The sequence below is a fragment of the Palaemon carinicauda genome, chromosome 19 (assembly GCF_036898095.1).
Source record: "Palaemon carinicauda isolate YSFRI2023 chromosome 19, ASM3689809v2, whole genome shotgun sequence".
Classification (NCBI taxonomy): domain Eukaryota; kingdom Metazoa; phylum Arthropoda; class Malacostraca; order Decapoda; family Palaemonidae; genus Palaemon; species Palaemon carinicauda.
In genome coordinates this window covers 50,058,488-50,085,749 of record NC_090743.1, presented here as the reverse complement: position 1 = coordinate 50,085,749, position 27,262 = coordinate 50,058,488, and the positions used below count along the sequence as shown (strand labels likewise).

The 27,262-nt window shown below is 48.9% G+C and overlaps 1 protein-coding gene across 1 annotated transcript in view; it reads left to right on the top strand.

Annotated features, from left to right (window-relative positions):
* The first annotated feature begins 10,040 nt into the window (after positions 1–10,040).
* Positions 10,041–27,262, top strand: part of PGS1 (Phosphatidylglycerophosphate synthase 1) — a 156,358-nt gene continuing 139,136 nt past the window's right edge. The window contains exon 1 of the mRNA XM_068393558.1: positions 10,041–10,182. The gene's annotated coding sequence lies outside the window, so the exon portion shown is untranslated. The remainder of the gene's footprint in view (positions 10,183–27,262) is intronic.

The following is a 27,262-nucleotide window of genomic DNA, read 5'->3' as shown; positions in this document are numbered from 1 at the left end:
TAACAACAGAATCAGGTTTGTTATCATAAAACATTTCTTCTCCTAGTTGACGTTTTTCTTGTTTGTATATTTCTAGACTATTTTTCTTTTTTATCTCATCCCTCTACTTTTTACCATCTACTGCTGTAATCTTGGCTTTGAGCTCTTCTTTTCCCATTCTCCTAAAGGTTCTATCGTTCATTTCCATATCTTTCATCCATTTTCTAGTGTCTTTCATCCACCTGTTATATTAATTTTCTTTCATTTCCCCTAGAATTTTCTTCAGCAAATCATTTCTCCCCTCTTCTATCCCTTTCACAAACCTTAGCACTCCTCCTGCTATCCTCGTCTTCATTTCGGACATTCCTAATTCTCACCGTAGTGTTGCTACTGCTGCAAATGGTGGTGCTCCCAAATTTTTTCTTCCTACTCCGTTTTCAATCTGTTGTAGTCTTTTTATTTCACTGTCTGTTATGTTTATTACTGCTGTGGCACATAGTATTCCCAGTAAGTCTACATTTTTCAAATATGTTTTTCATATTAATATTTTGTGGCAGCTTTTCGCATAATTGAGTGGGTTAAGTTGGCTAGCTTTTCTGCCCTTTCTTCTTTTGTTTTTAAATATATTTCTTTTCCCTTCTATCTCTATTCCTAAGTATTTTATGCTATCTGTTACTTTAATACACTCTATTTCTTCCGGTTTTTCTTTCATATTATATATAATTTTTTGGGCTCAACCATGTCGTCCTGATGGAAGGTTCCTTTAGAGAATTGATCATAGGTCTCCAGAATTCTAACTCCTGGCACGAGTATCCTTAAAAAATTCTTAAGGATGTCGCATAACATTAGGGGACGTATTTCTTGATACGACACATGGCAATCTTTGCCCCTAATAGAGTTTTCGCTCTGAGGGGGAAGAGTAGCAAAAATGGAGGGGAGCCGTCATCAAGGTTACCCGGTGGATCCCCTTCCCGTACTACTACAGCGCCATGCATAGTAACTCATTCCTTTTATAGTAGCGAATTAAGCATGGTATATCTCCCGCTTGCTCTCAGTGTTTTATTACCATTCTTGGATTCATCATGCATTCTCCAGCATCTTCATCCTCTGGAAAGTTGAGTATTTAATCTTTCCTGTGTATAATTTTTAGCTCCCTTCTCACAGTTAAATTAGCATAATTTAGATGTGTTTATAGAAGCATAGCTGTTCACCGGAGGCATCATTTTGGACGCTGTCATACGCCATAAATGCTTTATTTAGTCAGTAGTACGACGTTCCCGGTATTTAGCTTTAATGAATTATAGCTATTTAGGCAAATTATGCTAGTGAAGATAAGATCATGCACATATATTTCCTCTTCTGTGAAATGTTTAGATCGTATACGATAGGGTCTCAGTGACATAGCGTAGCCGAGATCTCGACTCGCGTTAGGCTAGCTTAATGCGTTTTAGTATACTTTTGTACATTATCCCGGTTTATCCTCGCGTATCGTTTTATCAATTCAGTCGGAGATAGCATATCTCCTAGAATTACTAATATAATCCCATACTCGTCTCTTTTAGAGAATTAAGGGTAAGCCCTACCTTCCCTCTGAGTGTCGCCATTAGGCGACAACCCTATCTTGGTCTTGCCATAGAGTAGTGTACTCCGGCTTGACTAGGCTAGTGTTTCTGTCTTCCCTCTTTTTCGGTGAGTATCCCGGCTTTGAATTACGACAGTAACTCAGACTATTCAGTCTTGTTGTCGGCAACTCTACTGATGGGGGACTAGTCACTCCCCTGCCGGTTCACGGTTGCAGGCATAGGAAGCCTGGCTTCCCTAGCCCACAACCGAAAGTGGTAGTACCATTGCCGCCACCTTCTCCCTTGTGGTCTAGAAGACATGTCTCATATCTGGCAAGGTCTTAGGCTGAGGAATCGTTTTTCCTCTGCCGCCCAAGACGTTGTTGGTATGGAAACTATGTTTCTGTGTTTGTGACCGATAGTGGGAGGCCTTCTTTCGACACAGAATATAAGACCCTTTTCCCTTCCCCTTCAGTCCTTTAGTGATGGCCTGGCCATCGCAACATCTTGGCCAGTATTCTACAATCTCCCCGCCTGCCGGGTGGATTGCTATGCCGGCCGAGCTCCTACGAAGGCGGCTTGATTGCCGCTTTGACCTTCCCCCTAACGGACGCAAGGCTCCGGGAAAGGTTGTGCCAGCCATGATGGCTGCCAGTGGGATACCCTTATATCTTTGAGTGTTCTTCAGTCCTCTCTTGGACTGCCATCCACAAACCCTGGAACCGGCAGAGCAGCCGGCAACAGATTCTGTGGATGGATGGAAGCTAGAATGATTACATTCCCCCCTTCCATTTGAATCCTCATTCTGGAAGAAGGCAGTAGGGACAGTAGTCCCTACAACCCTAGTTATTGTACTATACTATAATAATATGGTAGCCCTTCTCTCCATGCATTTTCTCTCTCTGTCGGCTAGTGCCGTCAGGTACTAGCTTAGCCGGCAGAACTACTGTATAAGATTATACAGTAGCCAGTATCTCTGCAGTATAGTACATACTGCAGTTAGAAAACTATAGTATTTAATATACAGTAGTATGGGTTTTTTTTCAATATATTCTGTGTGTCCTTTCACAGTCCATTGTTGAGAAAACTTTTAATGTTGAAGTGAAGTATTCCTTCAATATCCTGATGAGCCATAGGTCATCAGAACATAATATGCTTACCCTACAATATTATTATTCCATAATGGAAGGGATAGTGCTAGTATACACTAACTTTAGCTCTAGAAATTAGAGCTCTTCCACCCTAGTTTTCCCTAATAAGGAAATTCAAAATATTAATATTGAGGGAGGTCACAGTCATTGCCTGGTGATACACAGATATGTGTCTTTCCTATTTTCTTTCTAGCTTACTATCCTAAGCTATAATGATAATAGTAATTGTTAATTTAATGCATGAACATAATTTATCAGTGTGATAAATTACCCCATACTCATTTCACCCTTTTCTTTCTTTACAGGAGGAGGCCAAGGTGAAGTGTGAAGGGATCTTCTGTAACCACAAGAGTAAAGACTTTTGTGGTCACACCATGTGCAGGTCTCATGCCCCCTGCTCCATCGCAACTGAAACCTTGAGATATTTGGATCCCAAATTGCAATGTCTGCTTGGCCTTGATGGCCGAGGGTTTTGGCGATCCCAAGATGACGGAGTCGAGGGATACTGCGAGGGAAATGCTTCGGAAGTGGGTACGAGGGTTCCAGAAGAACTCTCTGGGACTGTACCTACCAAGCGAGTTGTTGAGAAGCCTACTGTTCTCGAAGGCAACAGCTGATGCCGTCGTACCTCAGGCACAACCCGGACCTCCTTGCGTACAGCTTGCAATAGAGGCCGATATTAACGAGGCTTTACAAGGCATGGACATCCATCAGGAGAGGATGTCAGAAGTGTCCTCGGACACCAAAATGGGGCTCCTTCAAGAAGACCCTGAAGAAGAGGTGGCCCAACCACCTGGAGAAGAAGAAGAAGATCTTGAGTCGACAGAAGCGGAGGACACTTTTCTGTCTGTGTCGGCATTCCAGCCTGTGCCGTCAACTTCTTGGGCTCCAACCCCTCCACTAGACCCGCTGGGCCAAGCGGTTGTGGCCCAGATCCAGCAACTAGTGGACTCTCTACGTAAGGAAAACGTAGATATGAGGAAGGAATTCCGTGAAGCAACTCGCGTAGTTACTTCTCGTGGGTCATACAAGCAACCTAAAGTGTCTGACCTCCCACCATGCTCCGAAACCAATCCTTGGAGGTATGCAGAGTTTATGCCTATGATGAATGGGAAACTCTACATTTCGAAGAAGATGGGGGCCATCCCCCTGGATGACATCCAATTCTGGCCAAACCTTTCGGCTTACCCGGAATGTTTCATCCGGCTGAAGAGTGAGCCGGCGTCTAAGGAAGAGACGGAACCCAAGGAAGTCATGGTTTTCGACTACGACAAGGCACAGGCTCTCTTGACGAGTAGCCTGAAGAAGGCAGGATATACCAACTCCAGAGTTTCTGCGCTGAGCAAGAAGCACCCTACCTTCCTTGCTCCTTCATCAAGAGCTTTCCCCTTCTCGTCGATAGCTCTCCACACTGTGATTAAGGCAAATGATGCAGGCAAACCATGTCCTACACTAGAGGAGTGTAGGCCATTGTCTCTGGCCGTACCCACAGGTGAGAAGGATTGGAACGAGGTCCTCCTAACCTTCTCAGTCTCGAAGCTCGACGCCGACATCACAGGACAGCAGTTCAGTGAGAACCTCCCTGAGAAGAGAGCAGGAGACAAAGAAGAGACTAGCCGCCTCTCTTTCCATCCAGAACTGCATGAAGATGTGTGCAGGCATTGCAAGCACCCCAGATATGTATACAGTCCTAGCTAAGATGCACATGGCTACCCTAGTTAAGGACTTATACGCTTTTGTGAAGGCCAGGAGGGCCTGCAGAGAGTTTGTGTTTGCCAATGCAACGGTCTAACACGAACCTAGGAAGTTGATCACTTCCTGTATCTGGGGCAAGGACCTCTTCCCAAAGGAAGTAGTCTAAGAGGTAGTCGCCAAAGCTGCCGAGGAGAATAGGAATCTTCTCCAAAAGTGGGGCATCTCTGCCAAAAGAAAATCCACGGTGCCCCAAGTGCTTGCTCAACCTCAAACCACTTTCCAGGTAGTGCCTCAAAAGCTGGTAGCCCAGTCACCAGCCTTTAACCCAGGTTTTGAGAGGCACATCACTACCTTTTGCCTGAAAGGTAGAGGATCTAGACGGGGCTCCTCAAGAAACCCCTCTAGAGGTAGGGGAGGACGTGGTCAGGGTCGCAAACCCTCCGGACCATCCAAGCAATGAGGTGCTCCAGGTAGGGGGGAGACTCCTCCACTTTCAGGATCGTTTGACCTTCGATTGCTGGGCCCACAGCCTAATCAAGAATGGACTAGGATGGAAATGGAATAGATCTCCACCTTCCTTTCCTCAATTCTTCCAACACTTCACCCCCTTACTGGAAGATTATACCTTAGAACTCTTGAACAAAAAGGTTATAAGGAAAGCAAAGTCGATCAAATTCCAGGGAAGGCTGTTTTGTGTTCCCAAGAAGGACTCGGACAAACTCAGAGTCAATCTAGACTTGTCTCCACTCAACAAGTTCATCAAGAACAACAAGTTCCGGATGCTAATCCTACAACACATAAGGACCGTGTTACCGAAAGGGGCGTACACAGTCTCCATAGACCTGGCAGTCGCTCCCTCTCCTCCTACCTAGTATTCAAGCTACAGAAGACAAAGTATGTCTTCAGAGCCATGCCCTTTGGACTAAACATAACCCCAAGGATCTTCACAAAACTTGCAGATGCAGTCGTACAACAGCTACGCTTAGAAGGCGTTGAGGTAGCTGCATACCTGGACAACTGGCTGGTGTGGGCAGCATCCAAGACTTCTTGTCTGCAGGCAGCCACAAAAGTGATCCAGTTCCTGGAACATTTAGGCTTCAAGATCAACTACAAGAAGTCTCGCCTCTCTCTAGCTCAAGAGTTTCAATGGTTGGGAATCCATTGGAACTTGCAGTCACACCGCCTCTCCATTCCACCAAAGAAGAGGAGAGAGATCGCAGGTTCTGTCAAGAGACTACTGAAATCCAACAGGATCTCAAGACACCAACAAGAAAGAGTACTGGGCTCTCTCCAGTTTGCAGCAGTAACAGACCCAGTATTAAGAGCACAGCTGAAAGATGCGTGTGGAGTCGGGAGAAGATACGCATCAAACACTCAAAGAGATCTACAGAGACTGACACCGACCTTACTGTGATCGTTTCTGAGGCCGTAGTCGAAGGCCAAGAGCCTAGCAAGGACTATTCCCTTACAACCACCTCAACCATTGGTAGTCATCCACACGGATGGCTCGACGGAAGGATGGGGAGGTCATTCCCATCAAAGAAAAGCTCAAGGGACCTGGTCATCCCTGTTCAAGACCTTTCACATCAACATTCTGGGGGCCATGGCAGTCCTCCTGACGTTGAAGAAGCTATCCCCTCACTGATCAGCTCACATCAAGCTGGTCTTGGACAGCGAATTGATAGTGAGATGTCTGAACCGACAAGGCTCGAGATCACCCTACATTAACCACGTGATGTTGGCCATCTTCCACTTGGTAAGAAAGAAAAGATGGCACTTATCAGCAGTTCACCTACAAGGGTTCCGCAATGTGACAGCGGTCGCACTATCCAGGCGAAAGCCGATAGAGTCAGAATGGTCCCTAGACGCAGACTCATTCTCCTTCATCTTGGAAGATCAACCTCTTCGCAACAAGCGACAACAAGAAACTACCTCAATACGTAGCCCCATACGAGGATTCTCGGGCAGAAGCGACGGACGCCATGTCCCTCGATTGGAACAGATGGACTCACATCTATCTGTTCCCGCCAACAAATCTCCTGCTGAAGGTCCTCAACAAGCTGAGATCCTTCAAGGAGACAGCAGCAGTGGTGGCCCCCAAGTGGCCCAAGAGCAATTGGTTCCCTCTGGTGATAGAACTGAAGCTGAAGCTGTTTCCTCTGCCGAACCCAGTTCTATCCCAACTGGTTCAGAAGTCGATTGTCTTCGCTTCATCATTGAGAACCCAAAACCTTCATCTCATGATTTTCTTGCCTTAGCAGTCAAGAAAAGATTTGGGATCTGGAAAGACAGTAAGGACTTTATAGAAGAATACAAGTTAAAATCAACCAGAAGACAATGCGAATCATCTTGGAAGAAGTGGGCCTCCTTTCTTAAAGCAAAAAAGCCAACGGAAATCTCGATAGACTTCTGTCTGTCCTTCTTCATCCACCTTCACGAACAAGGCTTGGCTTCCACCAAGATAACTACATGTAAGTCAGCTTTGACTAGACCTCTTCTATACACCTTCCAGGTGGACCTGTCAAATGAAATCATCAACAAGATTCCGAAGGCATGCGCTAGGCTTAAACCAGCAGCCTCTCCGAAGCCCATTTCATGGTCTAGACAAAGTTTTGCACTATGCTTCGAACTTGAACAATGAAGATTGGTCCCTAAAGGATCTAACACAAAAAGTGATATTTTTGTTTGCTATAGCCTCTGGGGCTAGAGTTAGTGAAATAGTAGCCCTATCAAGAGACGAGGGCCATATTCAGTTCACAGAAGAGGGAGAACTGAATCTTTTTCCCAATCCTACCTTTCTTGCCAAAAACGAGCTACCCACCAAAAGGTGGAGTCCTTGGAAAATCTGCCCTCTGAAGGAAGATGTCTCTGTATGTCCAGTAGAGTGTTTAAAGGTTTATCTTCGAAGAACTTCAGACTTTAAGGAAGGACAGCTCTTCATAGGCTAACCTCAGGATCAAACTTATCCCTGAAACAACTGAGGGCGAAGCTCACCTACTTTATTCGCAGAGGGGATCCTGACAGTACACCCGCGTCATGATCCGAGAAAAATTGCTTCCTCGCTGAACTTTTTTCAGTATATGGACTTTGATAGACTCCGCTCATACACAGGCTGGAAATCCTCTAGAGTCTTCTATAAACATTATGTAAAGCAAGTGCACGAGATAAAACATTTTGTGGTGGCGGCTGGTAGTGTTATAAAACCTGTCGTCTAGTGCTGCGATGAACAATGAACTGTTTGGGACTTTACAGTTATGGGTGAAAAGGTGTTAACACCTTTAAGTGTAATACCTTTTATTATGGGTCACCCTGATGCCCCTGAGACTGTTCTTTATAGGTGTAGAATCAAACCAATAACACTAGTGCCGTGTGTACATTCATATGCAGTGTTTAAACTCATCTAACATCTACAGTGAAATTATCTTAATAATTTTACAATAATTTCGAGTGGCCATGTTTTGATATATATTTCTTCCCTTACAGGTGATAGATATATATGTATCTTTAGAATGTTGGTTGTAAAGAATATGATTCAATTTTAATACATTTGTTGTTGTATTTATGTTGTCTATACAAATAAATACAAAAAATGTATTTGCATCTTATTCGCCCCATAAATAGCTGAATAAAACTAGCCAGAGTCTCTTAATTATTTTTTTCTTAAAATAATACAAAACACTTGAATATGCTTATACGCATGAACATACTTATGATAAGTTAATTACATTTGTTCCATCGTATACAAACCTTCTTGCTTCTATATTCAGAGTTGACAGTTTCCCTGCAGGGGGCAGGAAGCCCTAAGCTTGTTCCAAGCTTAGCGGATATGAGGAATAATGGTAGCGTCATATATTTATGTGGTCTGAGAGACCATATAGAAGCTGACTCAAGGTTAAGGCACTTATACAAACCCACAGATATAGTGCTCTCAAGTAATTCTCTGGTAAGCTTCCATCAGGATGACATGGCTGAGCCCAAAAAACGGATTTTGAAGCAAAGCGAAAAATCCATTTTTGAGTGAGATAGCCATGTCGTTCTGATGGACCCACCCTCCTTTTCTAAGTAAAGGGGCATACATATGTAACAAATCCCCACCCGAAACTACTCTATCTGTAGCCATCCATGCTTAATTGCAACAAGGAATGAGTTGCCATGCGAGGCGCTGTAGTAGTACGGGAAGGGGATCCACAAGGTAACCTTGATGATGGCTCCCCTTCATTTTCGCCACTCTTCCCCCTCAGAGCGAAAACTCTATTCGGGGGTGAAGATTGCCATGTGTCGTATCAAGAAATACGTCCCCTGATATGCGATATCCTTAAGAAATTTTTAAGGATACTCGCGCCAGGAGTTAGAATTCTGGAAACCTATGGTCAATTCTCTGGGAGTATGACTGTAGCTGAATATCCCTTAGAAAGCTGCCTAAAGGAACCTTCCATCAGGACGACATGGCTATCTCACCCGAAAATAGATTTTTCGCTTTGCTTCAAAATCCGTTATATGACTCTTATTTTTGTTTATTTCTAACCTACATTCTTTACATACTTCTACTAGTATTCTTATGTTTCTTTCATTATCCACTGTGATTGTGGGCATACTACTAGAAGAAGCGTAGTAGGTGCAAAGATCTGCAAAGTGCAGAAAATTCATTGTCACAGCTTGCATACTTTTAATTTTAACTTCCAAGGCCTGTCTAATATATAGGGTAACTTCTTTAGTTGGTGTTTTTAACTTCCCTAATTATATGCCATTACTTCTAATTTTTTCAATTCATTACAACTAAACATGTGCTCAGTTGTATCATCTGCATCACTATACAACACGCAAATCCTATCCTTTTCATTCTTGTTTCTACAATTTTCTTTTAATTCTATCATATTCAACCTTGTTTACATAACTATTACTGCATCCCCAGTGTTACGTTCTCCTATGTAATCTCTTCTGCCATTACTAAATACCACTTTGGTTCCTTTCTGCTTTCTTTTCTTTTGATTTAATTTTCCACTTTACCTTTTAATCTCTTTTGTGAGTGATTGCTTTTTGTAGTTTATTACACCTTCAATTTTTATATCATATTTTGCATATTTATATAATACTTTTTTCCCCCAGCATTCCCCTACAAGATACTTTTATCTAGTAAAAAAACAAAAACCCGGGAATAATTTTTTTTTCTGTTAGAAAGAAGAGGAAGAGATTGAGAAGGAAGATGAGATGGTGGAAACAGCATGCAAAGTATTTGGAAGAATTAAGTTTAGGCATAAGACATAAGAAGAATGAACAAGACAGAAATAAAATCGGAAACCAGAAAGTGGGATACTGAAAAGTGGAAAGAAGAAATAGAAAGTAAAGTAAGTTTAGAAATATATAGAACGCGGAAGAAAGAAATTAAAGAAGAGTTACTTTATGACAATACATTTGCTTCAGTGATATGTTTTAGAGCAAGAACTAATACGTTAAAACTAAATATTGTAAATAGACACAATGAGGGAATGTAAACTACAATTTTTGTGAAAATGAGGAGAAAGATTTGATAAATTTTTTGTTGTTTTCCAGGAATGTAGAAAAGGAAGGAATGAAGTAATTGAGCTACAGCAACCATACGACGAAGACGTAAAGAAGATAGTAGGATTATTTTTATTTAGTGAAACAAATATGGAAAAGAAACAAGAAGTATTAAACCTGATGTGGAAGAGAAGACAAAACAGTACAAGAAGATAAACATTGAAGGCGCCGTTGTAAAGGCTAAGCCTCACCCCGGAACCTGGAACCTGACCTGAAGCCGAATGTAAACAAACTTGGTAAAGAGATTCACTTTTCTTGTTATTATGTAATTTTAAGTATTAAATATTGGTAATATTTGCTGTATAGTTTTAACAGCGACCCGTTGTTACTATTTATGTCGTAGAAATATTTCTTATTTCTGAATTTCCTGTTGAGCTCAGGCTACGTATGCATACAAGGGGAACTGAGGGATCATGGTTTAAACCCCAAGCAATTGAGAACGTCTTTTATGTAAATAATTGTTTAATGTAGACTAGGTGTAGATTAATTTTATTGAAAGGTGGCAAGCTTTGTTTAGATAAAGTTTGGGTATGTATTTACACCTTCGGATCGTGTATAAATGTCTATATATTTTGAATACACAATTTTAGAAAATGAACTTTCATGTAATTTTGCGGGAAACACTTTATTGTAAAATTATGACTTACTAGCATAATCTTCCTCTAAAAATGGAATCCAACATCGTTGAGAAATATAATACAAAATTACCAAATATAAATAATAGAGTTGATAGATTTTTTGCTTGAATTTTGATTATTACAAGTACTCGGTCATTGCACACTCGTATAACCTATCTCTATATGATTTATATTGGCTAATTACCGACTTCCACTTCAAATGCTGTGAAGGATGAAATGAAGAGAAGAAATGCTGGAACAGGATGCTTTTGATAGAAGGCATTGGGGAGGGCACACCAGGGAACTTAACTCTTTAGTGTAGGGATAACGGTGAGAAAGAAGACTTTATTAGACTTGAACAATGCCAATTCAACCAAGATATTTATCGTAAAGTATGGTGACCTGTGACAGCTGTGAGCTTGGACATATGCAGTCTTTCAGACTATTTTTTTATAAGACCAAGTTGCTGCTTTAAAACTTGCAAAAGCATAGGGTCTTGCTAAGTTCAGTAAGGTACCTGTACTGTGATCTTCCATGCATTTCTCCAGTTCCAAAGACTAAAAATTATGGTGTTCTGGAATTTCCATTGGGGATTCCAAAGGTAGTTTGTGAGGACAGACAAAACTTTCTCTTTACTTATCCTATGAATTTTCTCTGTAGGGAATATATTGTTTATTGCAGTTTAGAATGCGATACTATGTAGTTATTTTTATGATTTAAAAAAAATTATGAATTCTTGTTACGTTACCAACATCTTTTTAATCCTTCTGGTTGATGTCACTGTCAACCAGCATAGAGAAAGATATGCTACTCCCCATCATCCAACTGTATTTTCTGCCAGGATCAGTGATTTACTCCAACCTTTAGGTCTCTTACCATGACTTGCATCAGTTCGGGTACACTTATCTAACAATCAATGACTTCAATGAATTTTTGTTCTTCTGAAGTTAAGAGTATTCACAATCAGAATATTGAATGGCTGTGGCATAATGTCAAGGAGTGGATCTAGAGGCCTGGCATAGGTGTAAAGCACTTATATCAATATGTACCAGGCCAGGTATGTGTATATTAACAGCTGTTCCCTGAACATATTGTTGCATCATTTTCAATACCAAGCTGTGAGGTTGTACCCACATGTTAGTCACCGAGTGGCTCCACAGATTGAAGAATTGTTTGTCAATGATCCTCAACCAACAGCAAGCACAACCAGGGAGTAACGTATTGAAGTTTTTTCTAGGCTAAGGGGGAGTTGTATGAGGTAATGAAGCCCACCCCTGGTAAGTAATGCTACAACGATTCAAGTTAAGCTAGGTGAAGGTATTTACGTTAGCGCGTATCCCCCCTGTTTCTTTGCAACTCAATTACATTGGTAATTCTTTCATCCCTGTAGTGCCTCTAACATCAACCTATTCTTGTAATGTTTCGATGTTTATTTGTTGAAGTATGTTTTTTTTCAGACATATTTTCAAGTTTTTTTTCTAAGTTACCTTAGGGTATGGGGGTTGCAGGGTTGTCACATTATGTGGGGGAATTTTTGTTACAGCATGTCCCCTTTATTTCCTTGCTAGTTGAATACATGGGTAATCCCTGCCAATGTAGAATTTTCCATTGCTCCGACACTAAATACAAACCCTTTCGCTCTTTATTAAGGATATACAGTACTTTTGGCGAAGCTGGAGGACTAGCCATAAGACTTTTAGCGAGGTGTAACTATCCCACTGCTAGTTAGAGGGGGTAGGGGGCTAGCAGGCTACCCTATTCACACAAACTCACATACATCGGTGTTGTCTCACCCCTTTTTCTTTTGGCTTGGCTGAGAGCGGACGTTGTCTCTTTCTGCCTCCCGATTCTGATTGCCATTTGAGTAACGCTGTTTTGCGTTCTCTTTTTCAGGTGTGACCGTTTCTTCTTAGGTCATCATGCAGACATGTCCAGGATCTGAGGGACGCAATTGCGTAACCTTTATGTCCTCGGTCGAGACCAAACTCCACTCGTTGTGTCCGGCTTGCAGAGGACAGCCTTGTACGCAGGATGATACCTACGAGGAATGCTGGGAGTGGTCTTCCTCCAAGTGGGAGAGCTTTGGACGGCAGTGTGAGAAGGAATCTAAGAGGGACTCTTTTGGGGTCTTCTTCGAAGTCGGAGCAACCTCAAATTCCTTTTGTTCCGTAACCGAAATACAAACCACGCTATTTACATTGGGTTTACTTTCGGCGTAGCTGAAATGACGAGCCAATAGTTTTTAACGAGGGTTAACTACCCCCGCGCTAGTTAGCGGGGGTAGGGGAAGGGGTAGCTTGCTACCCCTCCTCCCCCACACACCGGTGATTTGCTTCACTTCACTTTTGGCTCCGGCGATGAACAGACGTGTCTGTCAATCGTCCTCGTTTGACAGCCTTAATCTTTTTTGCTTTTCCTCAGCTTGTGTGTGTTTGGAGTTGGCCTCACCCTTGGATATCCATCATGCGCAAGTGCCCTGGTATTGCCGGTCGCCCTTGCGGTACTTTCATGTCTGCGGTAGATACGGATCCTCACACCCTTTGCCCGCAGTATCGAGGCCGACGGTGTGACAGAGAAAATACTTGTAGTGAGTGTAGGGAGTGGTCTGCCTCCCAGTGGGAGAAGTTTGGCCGCCGGCGTAAGAAGAAGTCCAAGAGAGACCGTTCTCCTTCTGGGGTTGCCTTGAAGGAGGAAGGCTCTCGGGACTCTTCTTCCGTCGCCCAAACCTCCTCCGAAGCTCCCCCTCGTCCGGCTCCGAAGGAGAAACCGCCGAGTGGGAGCGCAGGCCCTAGTTCTGTTTCCCGACCTTGGGTTGGGGGAGAGGGCGTCGCCTCCCATAGCGGGGCGGCTCCCCCTCTCCCCTGGGGGAGGTTGTTGATAATGATTCTTTGTCTCATGATGATCTCTTTCAGCTTTGGGCTTCCTTGGGGCTGAAGGGCCTGCCCTCCAAGTAAGCCCTGTTTGACCTAGTCCAGTTGGGGGCTGCTGTTAAGCAGTCGCCGGTGATAGCAGAGGTAGATCCTCTGTCTATCGTCGACGTCGTGGTGACAGAGGCTTCCGATGGGTCGGGGCAAACCTCTGCGGTTCCTGATGAGAATGACGTTGCTGAAGGCTCTCCTCCCCCTTCTGTACATCCTTCGAAGGAGGAAGGGAGTCCCATGGGCTCTTCTTCTGCCAAGCCTCCCTCTCGGGGGAGCGCTTTGACTGAGACTCCCCTTCGGAGGACGGATGATCCTGACGATCCCCCTCGTGGCCGCCTTCGCCGTAAGGCTCACCGTCCGCTACGTCGTAAGGGCCTCCCGTCTCCCTATAAGGGTGCTAAGAGGCGCCTTTTTGAATCTTTGCCTCCTTCCTCCGATGGGGATTCTCCTCGCCGTAAGCAGCCTGCAGCTCCTGCCTCCTGCCTCCTTAGACCTCTCCGGGGATCGATCTCGTTCTCCAACGCCTTCCAGACCTTCCGCCCCTGGTGCAGATGGACAGCAGTCTGACCTCGTCATCCGACGGGCAACGGTCCCTTCGGGGCAAAGGGTTGCCTCCCACGGTGTGGATGCTTCCCTTGTGCGTCAGGGTTCCCCTGCGCACCCTTCTGCAGAGTTAGCGCACAGGCGCTCTCCTGCTCGTCAGCGTTCTCCTGATCGCCAGCGCTCTCCTGTTCGTCAGCGCTCTCCTGATGATCGTCGCCCCACTGCTCGCCAGCGCTCTCCTGAGGACTCCGAACATCCTACTGTTCCTGTTGTGCGCCCAGCATGCCATCGGTCTCCTGAGCGCTCTAGATCTCCTGCCCGTCAGAGCGCACCTGCGCTCCCAGTTCCTGATACGCGCCCTGTGCGCCCACGTTCGCCCGCGCGACCTAGAACTTCGGTTCAGGTCTTGGACAAGGACTCTTCTTCTCCTCACCCTCGCGATCCTACTCGTCAGCCTGTTCCAGCGCAACAACGCTCGAGGTCGCCTACGCGTACATCTAAGGCTACTGTACACCCTCGTGCCCACGCTACTCCTGTTCCTGAGGCCGTTCGTGAACGTTCGCCTTTGCGCAACGCGCCGGCAGCTCCTACACAGGATTCCACGCGTCGCCCTTCTGCTCGCCAGCGATCACCAGCTAGCCAGCGATCACAGACGCGTCAACGTTCGCCTGCTCGTCAGCGATCTCCTGCGCCTCAACGTTCGCCTGCTCGTCAGCGATCTCCTGCGCGTCAGCGGTCCCCAGCGCGTCAGCGATCCCCTGAACATCGGCGATCTCCTGACCGCCCGTGTGATTTTTCGCCTGCGCGCAAGCGCTCTCCTACGCTTCGGCGCCCAGAGGATCTGGAGAGACATGTGTCTCCTTCTTCCAGCTTGCCCATGCGCGGTCGCTCGTCTGCGCGTTCTACGCGCCATCGCTCGCCAACGCGCCATCGCTCACCTACACGCCAGCGTTCACCAACGCGCCATCGATCTCCCACGCATTACAGGTCCCCTGGACACCATCGACAGCGGTCGTCAGAGCGATCTCGTTCGCCCACGTCCCAACGCGTTCCCTCGCCGACGCGCCAACGCGCTCACTTGCCAGCTCGCCCACGCGCTCACGTGCTTACTCGCCCACGCGCTTACTCGCCTACATGCCCGCGCGACCGCTACCGCGTTCGATTGTCTCCGCGCGATTGCGCACCCGCGCTTCAACAGCACGACCCCCATTCGCGTCGGGTTCCGCAGCTCGCGACAGCAGCAGGGACGCGTGTCGCCAGACCGCAATCAGGATCGCCCCCGCCTAAGCGCAGGTCTCTTTTTCAGGATAGGGAAGACCCATCGGAGAGGTCAGAACAACTTTCTTCCCCTTTTTCCTTACAGGCAGGTCCAGTGGTGTCCACTCCGAAGTATCGCCCGATCCCCTTCCCTCCAGCGGGAATTTCGGACTCTGTGTCCGTGTCTCGGCAGTCTTGGTTTAGTCCTCTGATGCAGGCGTTAGTGAAAGCTATGAAGCCGGCACTCGCCGATCAATGACACAAGCCAACGGCGGCCTCGCCCCCGCTGAAGAGAAGGAGAGGAGTGGACTTTGTGGTGACTTCTCCCAGGGAGAAGCTGGTTCCTAAGAGGTCCGTCAGGAAGGCTCCATCCCCTTCGCAGGCGCTTTCTCCTTCTCCTAAAGACGAGGCTTTTCCGTCCTCAGGAGAATCCAGTGAGGTAGCGGTCTCCCCCTCGGCACCAAGGGGGGAGTCGTCTCCTCGTGGAGGGGAATCGTCTCGCGTGGAAGGCACCTTCCAGACCTCTTTGTTGGGGTCGTGCATCCCGCCCAGGAGGGAACCTAAAGACTCCAAGACGATTCCGAAGTCTTCTTCTCGAATTCGTCAGGATCCAGTTGCACCCCGGGAGAACGTCCACGCATCTCCCCAGGAAGAGATTCCGGGGACCTGAGACTTAGCTGCCAGTCCACAGGGAGGAGACCAGCAAGAGTCTGAGCACGCCTTCTGGCAAGTCCTGAGCCTGATGAGGCAGCTCAACGGGTTAATGGACCCCATGATCCCCCCCCCGTGAAGGCAAGGACACGGTCCTGGATCAGGTGTACGGAACTCAGAAGCCCCCCAAGGCCAGCGCGGCTTTGCCCTGGTCCCAGGGACTGAAGCGTGCCAGAGCCAGGGCCAATGCCCAACTCGCGGTTCTCGCTTCCTCCAGTCGTTCCTCTGCCGGGAACAAACTCCTCCCACCTCCTCGTCTCCAGCAGAGGATGTATTTTGAGATCATGGGGGAGTTTAGCCTCGCTTTTCCCCTCCATCATTCGGTGGAAGAGCTCGCTAAGGGAGTTCCCCTTGAGAAGCTCTCCGCCCGGCAGGTGACGTTCTTGGCGTCGGAGATCCTGAGCCATGAGAAGGTCGCGAAGTGCGCCATGCAGGCCACTTCATGGCTGGATATCTGGCTAGGTTCTCTGGGCATCCTATTGCGCTCCGAGGATCTGTCTAAGGAGACCAATAGGAAGGGCCTGGAGACCTTCCTCCTCTCGGGCACTCGCTCCATCGAGTTCCTGGCACATCAGGTTACCAAGCTTTGGGCCAACTCGGTGTTGAAGCGTCGTGATGCGGTGACCGAGAAGATCCACCCGAAGGTCCCTGCCGTGGATGTCTGCAGGCTCAGGCACGCTTCCCTCCTTGGGGGGAATTTGTTCGAGCCGCAGTACATGGAACGCACAGCTGAGAGGTGGAGGAAGTCGAGCCAGGACTCCCTCCTCCAAAGGGCCCTTGCATCTCGGCCCTATAAGCCTCCAGCTCCGCAGCAACCGCAGCAGCAGCCTCGCAAGACACCAAAGCAGGCACTGGCAGCTAAGAAAGTGGTGTCTAAGCCCCAGCCCTTTCCAGCCAAGGACAAGAGGGGCAGTAAGTCCTCCAGGGGAGGCAAGACTCCTAGAGGGAGCGGCTGCGGCCGCAAATGCTAGGAGTGGCAGTCACCCCGCGTGTCCACCTGTGGGGGGATGCCTTCAAAGTTGCCTGCACAGGTGACAGCAACAAGGGGCCGATGCTTGAACGGTCTCTGTGATCGGCCAAGGCTATCGCGTCCCATTCACGACATCTCAACTTCCCCTGACAGCGAATCCAGTGTCATTGAGCTCCTATGCCATGGGATCGGTAAAGGGGCTAGCCCTTAGGGCAGAAGTCGAGACCATGCTCAAGAAGGATGCTCTCCAGGAGGTCGTCGACGGCTCCCCAGGCTTCTTCAGTCGACTCTTTCTTGTAAAGAAGGCGTCTGGAGGCTGGAGACCTGTCATCGACCTCTCAGCTCTGAACAAGTTTGTCAAGCAAACTCCGTTCAGCATGGAGACAGCGGACACGGTCAGACTTGGAGTGAGACCACAAGACTTCATGTGCACACTGGATCTAAAGGACGCGTACTTCCAGATCCCACTCCATCCGTCTTCCAGGAAGTACTTGAGATTCAGCCTAGACAGCAAGACCTACCAGTTCAAGGTGCTGTGCTTCGGTCTCTCCACAGCACCTCAGGTGTTCATCAGAGTGTTCACCCTGATTTCATCTTGGGTGCACAGGAACGGCATCCGTCTCCTTCGTTATCTGGACGACTGGCTGATCCTAGCAGATTCGGAGTCGACCCTTCTTCAACACCGAGACAAGCTTATGGGACTTTGCCAGGATCTGGGGATCGTGGTAAATCTCGAGAAGTCCTCTCTGCAGCCGTCCCAACGACTGGTTTATCTAGGCATGTTGTTAGACACCAATCTCCACAAAGCCTTTCCATCAGACGACAGGATAGCAAGGCTGAGGAGGGTGGCGGAACCCTTCCTCAGGCGAGAAGAGCTTCCCGCCCAATCGTGGTTGCGTCTCTTAGGTGACCTGTCCTCCCTGGCTCGTCTGGTTTCAAACGGCCGTCTCAGGATGAGATCCCTGCAGTGGCGGCTCAAGTCCCGGTGGAATCAAGGATCTGATTCCCCGGACTTACAGGTCCCGATAGGACCTTCGGAACAGGCGGACCTGCGGTGGTGGCTGGTCGACGAGAACCTGCGAAAGGGAGTAGATCTTCTCGTCCTCACCCCGGAGTTGACACTGTTTTCGGACGCGTCAAAAGAAGGGTGGGGGGCGCTCATTCTGAACCAGAGGGCCTCAGGCCTTTGGTCAGAATCAGAAAAGTACCTGCACATCAACCTGCTAGAGATGAAGGCCGTTTTTCTGGCTCTTCAGCAGTTCCAACGGACCCTGGCGGGTCACTCCGTGGTGGTGATGAGCGACAACACCACGGTAGTGGCTTATATTAACAAGCAGGGAAGTACTTTTTCGCAGCAGCTATCCCATCTTGCAGTAGAGATTCTGAGGTGGACCGAAGTCCACTCGATAACACTATCAGCTCGCTTCATTCCTGGCAAGAGGAATGTGCTCGCCGACAGTCTGAGCAGGGCTTTGCAGATAGTGAGTACCGAGTGGTCTTTGGATCCTCAGATAGCCAACAAAGTCCTGACTTTGTGGGGTTCCCCGACCGTGGATCTGTTCGCGACAGCTTTGAATTTCAAGCTGCTCCTGTACTGCTCCCCAGTCCCGGACCCCAAGGCACTCTGGCAAGATGCTTTCCAACAACGGTGGGACAACGTCGACGTGTACGCCTTCCCACCGTTCTGTCTGATGAGAAGGGTGCTCAACAGGACCAGACTATCGGTCAACTGTTCGATGACTCTGATAGCTCCGCTATGGCATCACGCGGAATGGTTCCCGGACCTTCTGCAGCTCCTGACGGAGCTCCCGAGAGAACTTCCCCCACGACACGAGCTACTCAGACAACCACGCTGCAACATCTTCCACAAGGCCGTACCCTCGCTTCGGCTTCACGCCTGGAGACTGTCCAGCGTCTCCTCACGGAGAAAGGCTTTTCGCAACAGGTTACGGAGAGGATGTCTCGGCACCTGCGAAAGTCCTCTGTGGGAGTCTACCAGGCGAAGTGGACAGTCTTCTGTGGTTGGTGTCGTGGGAGGGGTATCTCTCCACTCGATGCCACTATTCCAGCAATAGCGGAGTTCCTCATTTATTTGCGGGAGGAAATGCGCCTTTCGGTCTCAGCGGTGAAAGGCTATCGCTCAGCCTTAAGCTTGGCTTTTAGGCTGAAAGGAGTGGACATTTCTTCCTTGCTGGAACTCTCTCTACTCATACGTAGCTATGAGCTTACCTGCCCTCAGTCGGAAGTGAGACCTCCTCCTTGGAACGTGGTTCGGGTCCTCAGGTCTCTTAAGAGACCTCCCTTCGAACCATTACGCCAGGCCTCTGATCGCCACCTGTCTTGGAAGACGGCTTTCCTGCTCGCTTTGGCCTCTGCCAAGCGAGTTAGTGAACTTTATGGTCTCTCGTACGACATAGCCCATTCAAGGGGATGGGGGGAGGTAAAGTTCAGGTTCGTCCCTGAGTTTGTTGCCAAGACTCAGAATCCTGGAGTGCCGGACCCACGATTCGACTCTTTCAGGATCGCGAGTTTCCGCTCTGTAACAAGCGACCCAGACCAGCTGCTACTATGTCCATTGAGGAGTCTGAGGTATTACTTGAAGAGAACAGCTGTAGTTCGTCCTCAAGTGCGAGCATTGTTTGTTAGCACAGGCAGGACGAAGAGGAAGGTCACCAAGAATACCATCTCGGCTTGGATTCGAAGGGTTATCCATCACGCCTTGAATCCAGACCCTCCTCCGTCACGTCGCCCTAGGGCACACGACGTCAGGGGCATTGCTACGTCCATGGCCTTCAAGAGAAACTTCTCTGTGACGCAGGTGCTTCAAGCTGGGGTCTGGAAGCGTCAGATAACCTTCACAGCCCTCTACCTGCAGGACGTGACCCACAGGAGCCTCGATACCTTTTCTATCGGCCCTGTGGTGGCTGCACAACAGCTGGTCTAACCTCAGGCTCCTTTATGGACAAGTAGCAGTAGGTTGAGGGCGTTGTTACCCGGTTTTAGTCTGCGTGAATGAAAGTATGTCTGACCCTTACTTCTTTCTTCATCCTCCCCTCTCTTGGGGAAGCAGCATCCTGGTCTCCGCATAGCTGACCTCAACCTCTGCAGGTAACCCATGCTTCCTTGTGCTCCTATTATTAAGTTTAATACTGTCGCGTCCCCCATACCCTGACGAGGTGGTATTGGGAACGTCTTATCCTGGATTCGTATCTAAAGGTCTCAAGGTCAACTTCATAGGACGAGTCACGCTCTTTCCTCCACACACTGCTTATGTAGGCCACACTTTCCTTGCGAAGCAGGGAACTTGTGAGGTGCAGGGGCTCCTTTTCTCAAGTGCTACTCACTGGGAGGCGGAGCCCCCGGGTAAAGCCAAAGTCAGTAAGGCTGGGGACTTTCCACCCTTCCTAAGGGGTAAGTCGCCCAATGTAAATAGCGTGGTTTGTATTTCGGTTACGGAACAAATGACAAATTCGGAGATAATTTGTATTTTTCCTAACCATACAAACCTTAGCTATTTACACATATTTGCCCGCCAGCCCTGTCCCCAAGTCAAGTCCTACCTCTAAGTGAAGTGAAGCAAATCACCGGTGTGTGGGGGGGAGGCGTAGCAAGCTACCCTTTCCCCTACCCCCGCTAACTAGCGTGGGGGTAGTTAACCCTCGTTAAAAACTGTTGGCTCATCATTTCAGCTACGCCGAAAGTAAACCCAATGTAAATAGCCAAGGTTTGTATGGTTAGGAAAAATACAAATTATCTCCGAATTTGTCATATTTAACCACTATATCTCTTCTCAAATCTCCTGCTTGCTTTGTTTCCTCTGGGAATGATCGAATAGGAATGTTGACTGATTAACTGCAGGACAACTCTTAGGTTCAAAGGACACTATCGCTTCCCGTGGGGGCATCCTTCTCAACTGATGATCTTTTGCTGTTTTGGCCTTTGCTGGGTGTTGCTGGTCCCCCGTTGAAGGAAAGCTTCGTCGAGCTGTTACAATTGAGAACAGAGAGGAAGCAAACACTGGCCTCAGAGGTGGGCTCTGAAGGTTTCGTGCCAGAGGATTTCTCTACTTATGCTGCCAGCATTGTTTAACCGAGATCAAGTTGTCCACCTTTACCTGCTGCAGCTTCTCTCAGTCTGTGGAGGGTGACCAAGGTCCGAGGCATGTTCCTATTCCTCGTTGTGGTCACCTTTCCCATTCGTAGGTGAGGTCCTCCCCTGAGTGGTCTCCACCACATGGTTCGTAAAGTCGTCTCCCTGCGTTGCCTCTGCTGTTCTCCAACCCTTCGGAGCGTGTCTCTCCTGCAGAGGATGCTCTCCCCTTGCAAGCTCGATGCGCACCATCTTCTCCTCATCCTGTTCCTGTGCCTGAGTCTAGGGGAACCCACGAGCCTTCATCACTGGAGTGCGCTACATGTGCTTCCCAGCATTCGCCTTTGCCCTACAGCAGAAGATTCGCCAATGATGACCTTAGCAATCAACGTTCTTTTCGTTCATGGTACAGGAGCTTGCCACCGTGTAATCCTCCAACATCTCGCGACAACGCATCTCTGATAGATTAGTGTCCCACGCGCCAGAGCATGCCAGCACGCTTCTACTCTTTACGTGACTCTGATGCACATCGTCGGCAAGATTGGGACTTTGCATCTGCTCGTGAGAGTGTTCCTGTGCATCATATTTCACCTACACTTCCAGACAGTCTACTCATAATCCTGATCATTGTTCTGAGCGTGATCCCAGTGCGCCGATGATCACTCTCCTGCTCGCGAACACTTCTGCCTGCGACCTGCAGTCTACGTGTGATCGCCACCCTGTGTGCAATCACCATTCCACGCTTGATTGTCCTTCTTCATTCTCTTCTATTAGATTTTCTAGAGCAGAGCGTAAGCCAGCTCCTGCGTGCGTCATGACACAGATTCTCCGAGACCTTCTAAAGCAGCATGCGATCCAGCTTCTGTGCGCGTCCATGACGCGCGCTCTCCAAGATCCTCCAGAGCTTCTACCCGATCCCACGACGCGCCCTCACCTAGATCTGCTAGGATAGATGTGACCCAGCCCATGCGCGCATCCGTTCGTCAGCGTGCGACCTTCCTGTGACCTATGTCTAAGTAGCGTCTCGCCAGTTTTCATCAACGTGTCATCTCCCAACAGGGCGAGAGTGTCAGATTTCTCGCACAAGCTCAGCAGGAGACCTTCTAATCAACTTCAATCGAGCAGTTCATTTTCCAGCTGCCTACAAGGGCACAGTGAGAGATCAGAAGTACATCACAGCATGCCCCACACGTTCCCCAGCTCGCTCTTTCAAGGCAGAGTTAGAAGCTATACCAGTTCTGATATGGCTAGGTAAGTAACTTCTCTCCCATCCTTTTCAGGTGCCTAAACCGCGAACATCCAGGAGGCGTTCTCCACCTCGTAACCTCACCAGTGAGAAGTCCTTTCCGATTCCATCTTTCAAGAAGGAGGTTCTGTGGTTTGACACCTTTGTGAAGTTGGTGAGTTTGGCTGGTGCAGGATCTACTCCTAGTAAACAGCCGGCATTGGCCTCCACCACCACTCCCAATATCACCCTTGAGAAGACAGTCTCTTCAAGGTCTTCCTCCCCACTGCTTGACTCCCAACGTAGACCTTTGACCGACGGAGGTGGTGGTTGAAGAGGAACTGATCTTTTCAGGGTCTTTGCCTCCGCCCACGGCTTGAGGAGTGAGCGAAGCCTGGTTGGCAGAGGTCTCTTGAGATTTCTTCGAGCGATGGATGCGTTTCTTCTCCAGACTCCCGATGCATCTTTTAGCTGTGCTCGTAGCACTGGGTGTGTCACTGAGGCAAACTGGAGGGAGCCGAGCACTCGTTCCTGTTGTCGTCTTGAAATCCGTTTGGATTTTAGAAGTCTCTTGACAGATCCGGCTATTTCCTTCCTTTTCTTCAGAGGGATGGAAAGACGGTGTGACTGAAGGTTCCAATGGATTCCTAACCATTGAAACTTCTGAGCTGGAGACAGTCAAGACTTTTTGGTGTTGATTTTGAAACCCAGATGTTCCAGGAACTGGGTCACCTTTCTGCATGCACTCGAGCATTCTTCTGACGATGTCGCCCAGACCAGCCAATCGTCTAGGTAAGCCATCACCTGGACGCCTTGAAAGCATAGCTGTTGGACGATCGTGTCTGCGAGCTTCGTGGAGGTTCTTGGGGCCACGTTGAGTCCGAAGGGCATAGCCCTGAAGGCGTATTGTCTTCTTTGAAGCTTGAATTCTAGGTAGGAGGAAGCCTGGTGATTCATTGGAATGTGCCAGTATGCATCCGCCAGGTCTATTGAGACCGTGTAAGCCTTGTGAGGCAGTAGGGTTCTTATCTGTTGAAGAGTCAGCATCTTGAATTTGTTGTTTGCAATGAACTTGTTGAGAGGGGAAAAGTCCAGAATGACTCTGAGTTTGTCCGAGTCTTTCTTGGGAACACAAAACTGTCTTCCCTGGAACCTGGTGGACTTTACCCTCTTGATCACCTTCTTGTTCAAGAGTTTTTGGACATATTCTTCCAGGATGGGGGTGTGGGTTGGAAGAATTGGTGGAAGACTGGAGGTGGTTTTATCCAGCTCCACCCTAGTCCCTTTTTGACGATGCTGTGGGCCCAAGGATCGAAGGTCCAACGATCCTGGAAGAGGCGAAGTCTTCCTCACACCGGAAGCACTTCATTGCTTCTGGTTTCCCGAGGGTTTACCACCTCGGCCGCTTGCTACCCTTCCTCTTCTGCCTCTGGATGGACGTCGAGAGGAGTCCTTGCCGGAGCCTCTACCTTTGTGGCGAAAGGTAGTGGATTGCCTTTCATAGGCAGGGGTGAAAACTGGTGACTGGGCCACCACCGGCTGAGGGACCAGTTGGAATGTCTGCTGTGGTTGAGCCACTAGCTTGGGAGTAGCGGGTGCCGGAAACTGGCGTTTGGCCTGACGCTGCTGGGGTCGGGGCTTGTTGGACTTCTTCTTAGGCTGTGGACCCTCATCCTGAGAAGATTTCCTCTTTCGGGACATGCCCCACTTATTGAGAAGGTTCCGATTCTCAGTGGCGGCTTTGTCTGCAATCTCTTTCACCAGGTCTACTGGAAAGAGGTATTTGCCCCAGATGTTGGAGGAAATCAGTTTCCGGGGTTCGTGTTTAACGGTGGCGTCCGCAAAACACGAACTCTCTACAGACTCTTCGGGCCTTGATGAAGCTGTACAAGTCCTTCAGCAAGGTCGCAAGGTGGGTCTTTGCAAGAACCATGTAGTAGCCTGGGACCCGAATGTCCCCGGCCATTGTCTCAAGTTGTACTTGAAGAGACAGAGAGGCGGCCAGCCTCTCTTTCGTGTCCTGTTCCCAACGCAAGAGGTAGTCGATGAGCTTGGGGAGGTCTTCATTAAACTGACGTCCAGCGACGTCAGCCTCCAGTTTTCCAACTGTGAAGGTAAGCTGGATGTCCTTCCAGCTTTTATCATCGGGAGGTGGGCAAGGGAGAGAGGCCTACATTCCTCCACTGTTGGGCAGGGTTTTCCTTCCTCCACCGCCTTCAACACAGAATTCAGGGCCTTTTCCGTGAAGGGAAAGACCATGGTTGAGGGAGCAAGAAAAGACGGGTGCTTCTTGCTCAAAGCCGGCATCTTGGAGTTGGTGTATCCTCTGCTCTTGAGGCAGTCAGCCAGCATAGCTTGAGCCTTGGCGTGGTCAAACACTATGACCTCCTTAGGCTCGGTCTCCTCCTTGGAGACTGGTTCGGACTTGAGACTGATGTAACAGTCCGGGTAGGCGTCGAAGCTAAGAGTAGAACTCCACCTCTACGAGGGGGACGGCACCTAGCTTATCATTGATGAAGATGCGTCCGGTCGTGATTGGCATGTGTTTTGCATGCCTCCAGGGATTGGTCACCGAACAGGGGGGAAGATCCTTGACGGAGATCATCTTCGGCTGCTTCTTCAAGGTCAGAAGCTCCCTCTTGAGGTCCGCATGCCCCTTGCGGAACTTCTCGTCCAGGAATGCCACCAGAGCTTGGATGGTATCCTGGGTGCCCGGTACCACAGGTATCGGGGTGGCAGATGTAGAGGGGACGGGTTCTGAGACCACGACGGAAGTCACGGAGGGCGCACGGGCGACCTCGTCCTCAGAATTAGGGGTTTCCACCTGATCCTCTTCCTCTTCTTGACCCTCCGTCATGAGGGTCCTTTCCGTATTTTCGGACACATCCGACATCCTCACCACCTTGTCGAGATGACAATCTTGGAGAGCTGCAGCAACATCCGGTTCGACCGTTAGTTGGACGCAGGGGATCTCATCCTTAGGGATAACGGCATCAGCAGATGCCTTAGGGAAGAGCATGGGTCTCATCTCCTCGCTTGGGAGATAGGGCCCCGTGGAGTTCTTCTGAAACCCGCGCACCCACTTGCGCAGTTTCTCTCGGGCGTTATCCCTAGCCTCTGCTGACGGAGGGTTGTCAAACGCCTCCTCAAGCAGACCCTTGCAGACGTTACAGACCTGCGGATCCCAATAGCGAAGGTTCCCCTTCGTAATGGAACAGCTGGCGTGGGTCCGGCACGCCAGGTGGCCATGGAAGTTAGGCGACGAACGCCGCAGAAGGCGCTCTCACACTTCACATACTCCTCCTGTAAAAGAAAGAGGAAATGAGTATTAGGAAGTCTATACAAATATGACTTACATTAATCTTAGATTAGAATAAGTTAGTAAACTCATAATATAAGATTCCAGTGTGTATAGGCTTAGGATAGGTAAGCCAGAAAGGAGGTAGGAAAGACACATATTTGTGCATCCCGTCCTGCCAATTGCTGTGACCCCATACTGTAACTAATTCCAGAGGACCGTCATGGGCCCTAGGGGGAGGAAGAACATCCGTGCTGGATGAGCCAAGCTTAAGCTTCCTCTAGGGAATTAGGTACAGTAAGAGGGGGTAGCTGAATTCATTCAGTGTATAAAAAAAGGGGGGGGATAAGCTAAGCTCCCTTATCAGATTAGGTCCCGTCAAGAGACTGCACATGGAAGCGCAGAATATTTTTTACTGTACAACTATACATAATTTTCAGTCTAGAGTATAACTATACCATAGGAGTACTGGCTATTATCCATAGCTGCACAATATTAGCTGCCGGCACGGGACCGGCAGGAGGGAGGAGTGACTGTTCACTGTAACGCCAGGATTGGTGGCGCCGGCAGCCTGGCGGTATGCCGGAGGCTCGACTGGCGCCGGCAGGTACTCATCAAGGATGGACCCTTCCCAGCCATCAGTCTATGTGGCAGAGAGAGAGGGTGAGACCTTGGGTGATGGCAGATCGGCGGCCCCCGGCAGCCGGCCGGCGACGGTAACCGACACTGACATCATTCAATGAGACAGGTAGGGCATCGAAGATTCTGACGGCTGGCGCCGGCAGAGTGGGGGGCCGGCAGTGGACCGGCACTAAGAGAGAGAGGGATAGGATAGGAGGAGAGAGAGGGAAGGGTAATACCCAGTACCCAATCCAATCTTCCTCCAGAAGAAGTGTTCAAATGAAAGGGAGGGGTGCTACCTTTCATCCGGCGGCAGAGAGCCGGCAGTCGGCTATGTTGCCAGTGGCGGCCCAAGGGAGGGCCGAAGAACACTCAAAGAAGGGAGGTCCTCCGCCGGCAGACCGACCGACGAATGCTAGCCCATAGTTCGACTATATGCGGGCAGCATGGCAGTACGGACTAACCAACGAAAGGACCGAGCCGAACCGGCAACCCACCGGCACTCAGTGGACTTGTAGGATGGCAGACAGGGGTGTGAAGGCTAAGCCAACATCATAGGGATAGAGGGGAAGGGGAGAGAGTCCTGAAGGGGGTGTATGGGGCGAGCGTAGTTCCTACCAACACCCCCAGAGGGGGGGAGATTCTCTTCAGGGCTAGCCTGTCTAGGTAGGAAGAGTCCATTCTTCAGCCTAGGGTAGGTTAGCACAGAGTAGGTACAGCACTAATGTCCTGTCCGAAACTATAAAGAAGCAGAATCCCACTGACTGCCTAACCTAGGTTAGGTGAGCTAGTCTCCTAGACCAGGAAGGGCAGGGGGAGGACAAGTCGCTAGGCCACAGGGAGGACGGGACTTAACCCAACCAAGTGTGGACTAGGGGGAAGGGCAGAGCCCCACCACCTTCACCCTCCAGCAGGGACCCGAAGGAGAGTAAATTCTCCTAATGGGGGCTGGGGGGCGAACGACTGGTACTCTGAGGTTCCGTCCCAAACTCAAAGCGCATGAACTATGGCAAGGAGTGGGGTAGGAAAAATCCTAGCCTAACCTTACCCGAAAGCATATCGAG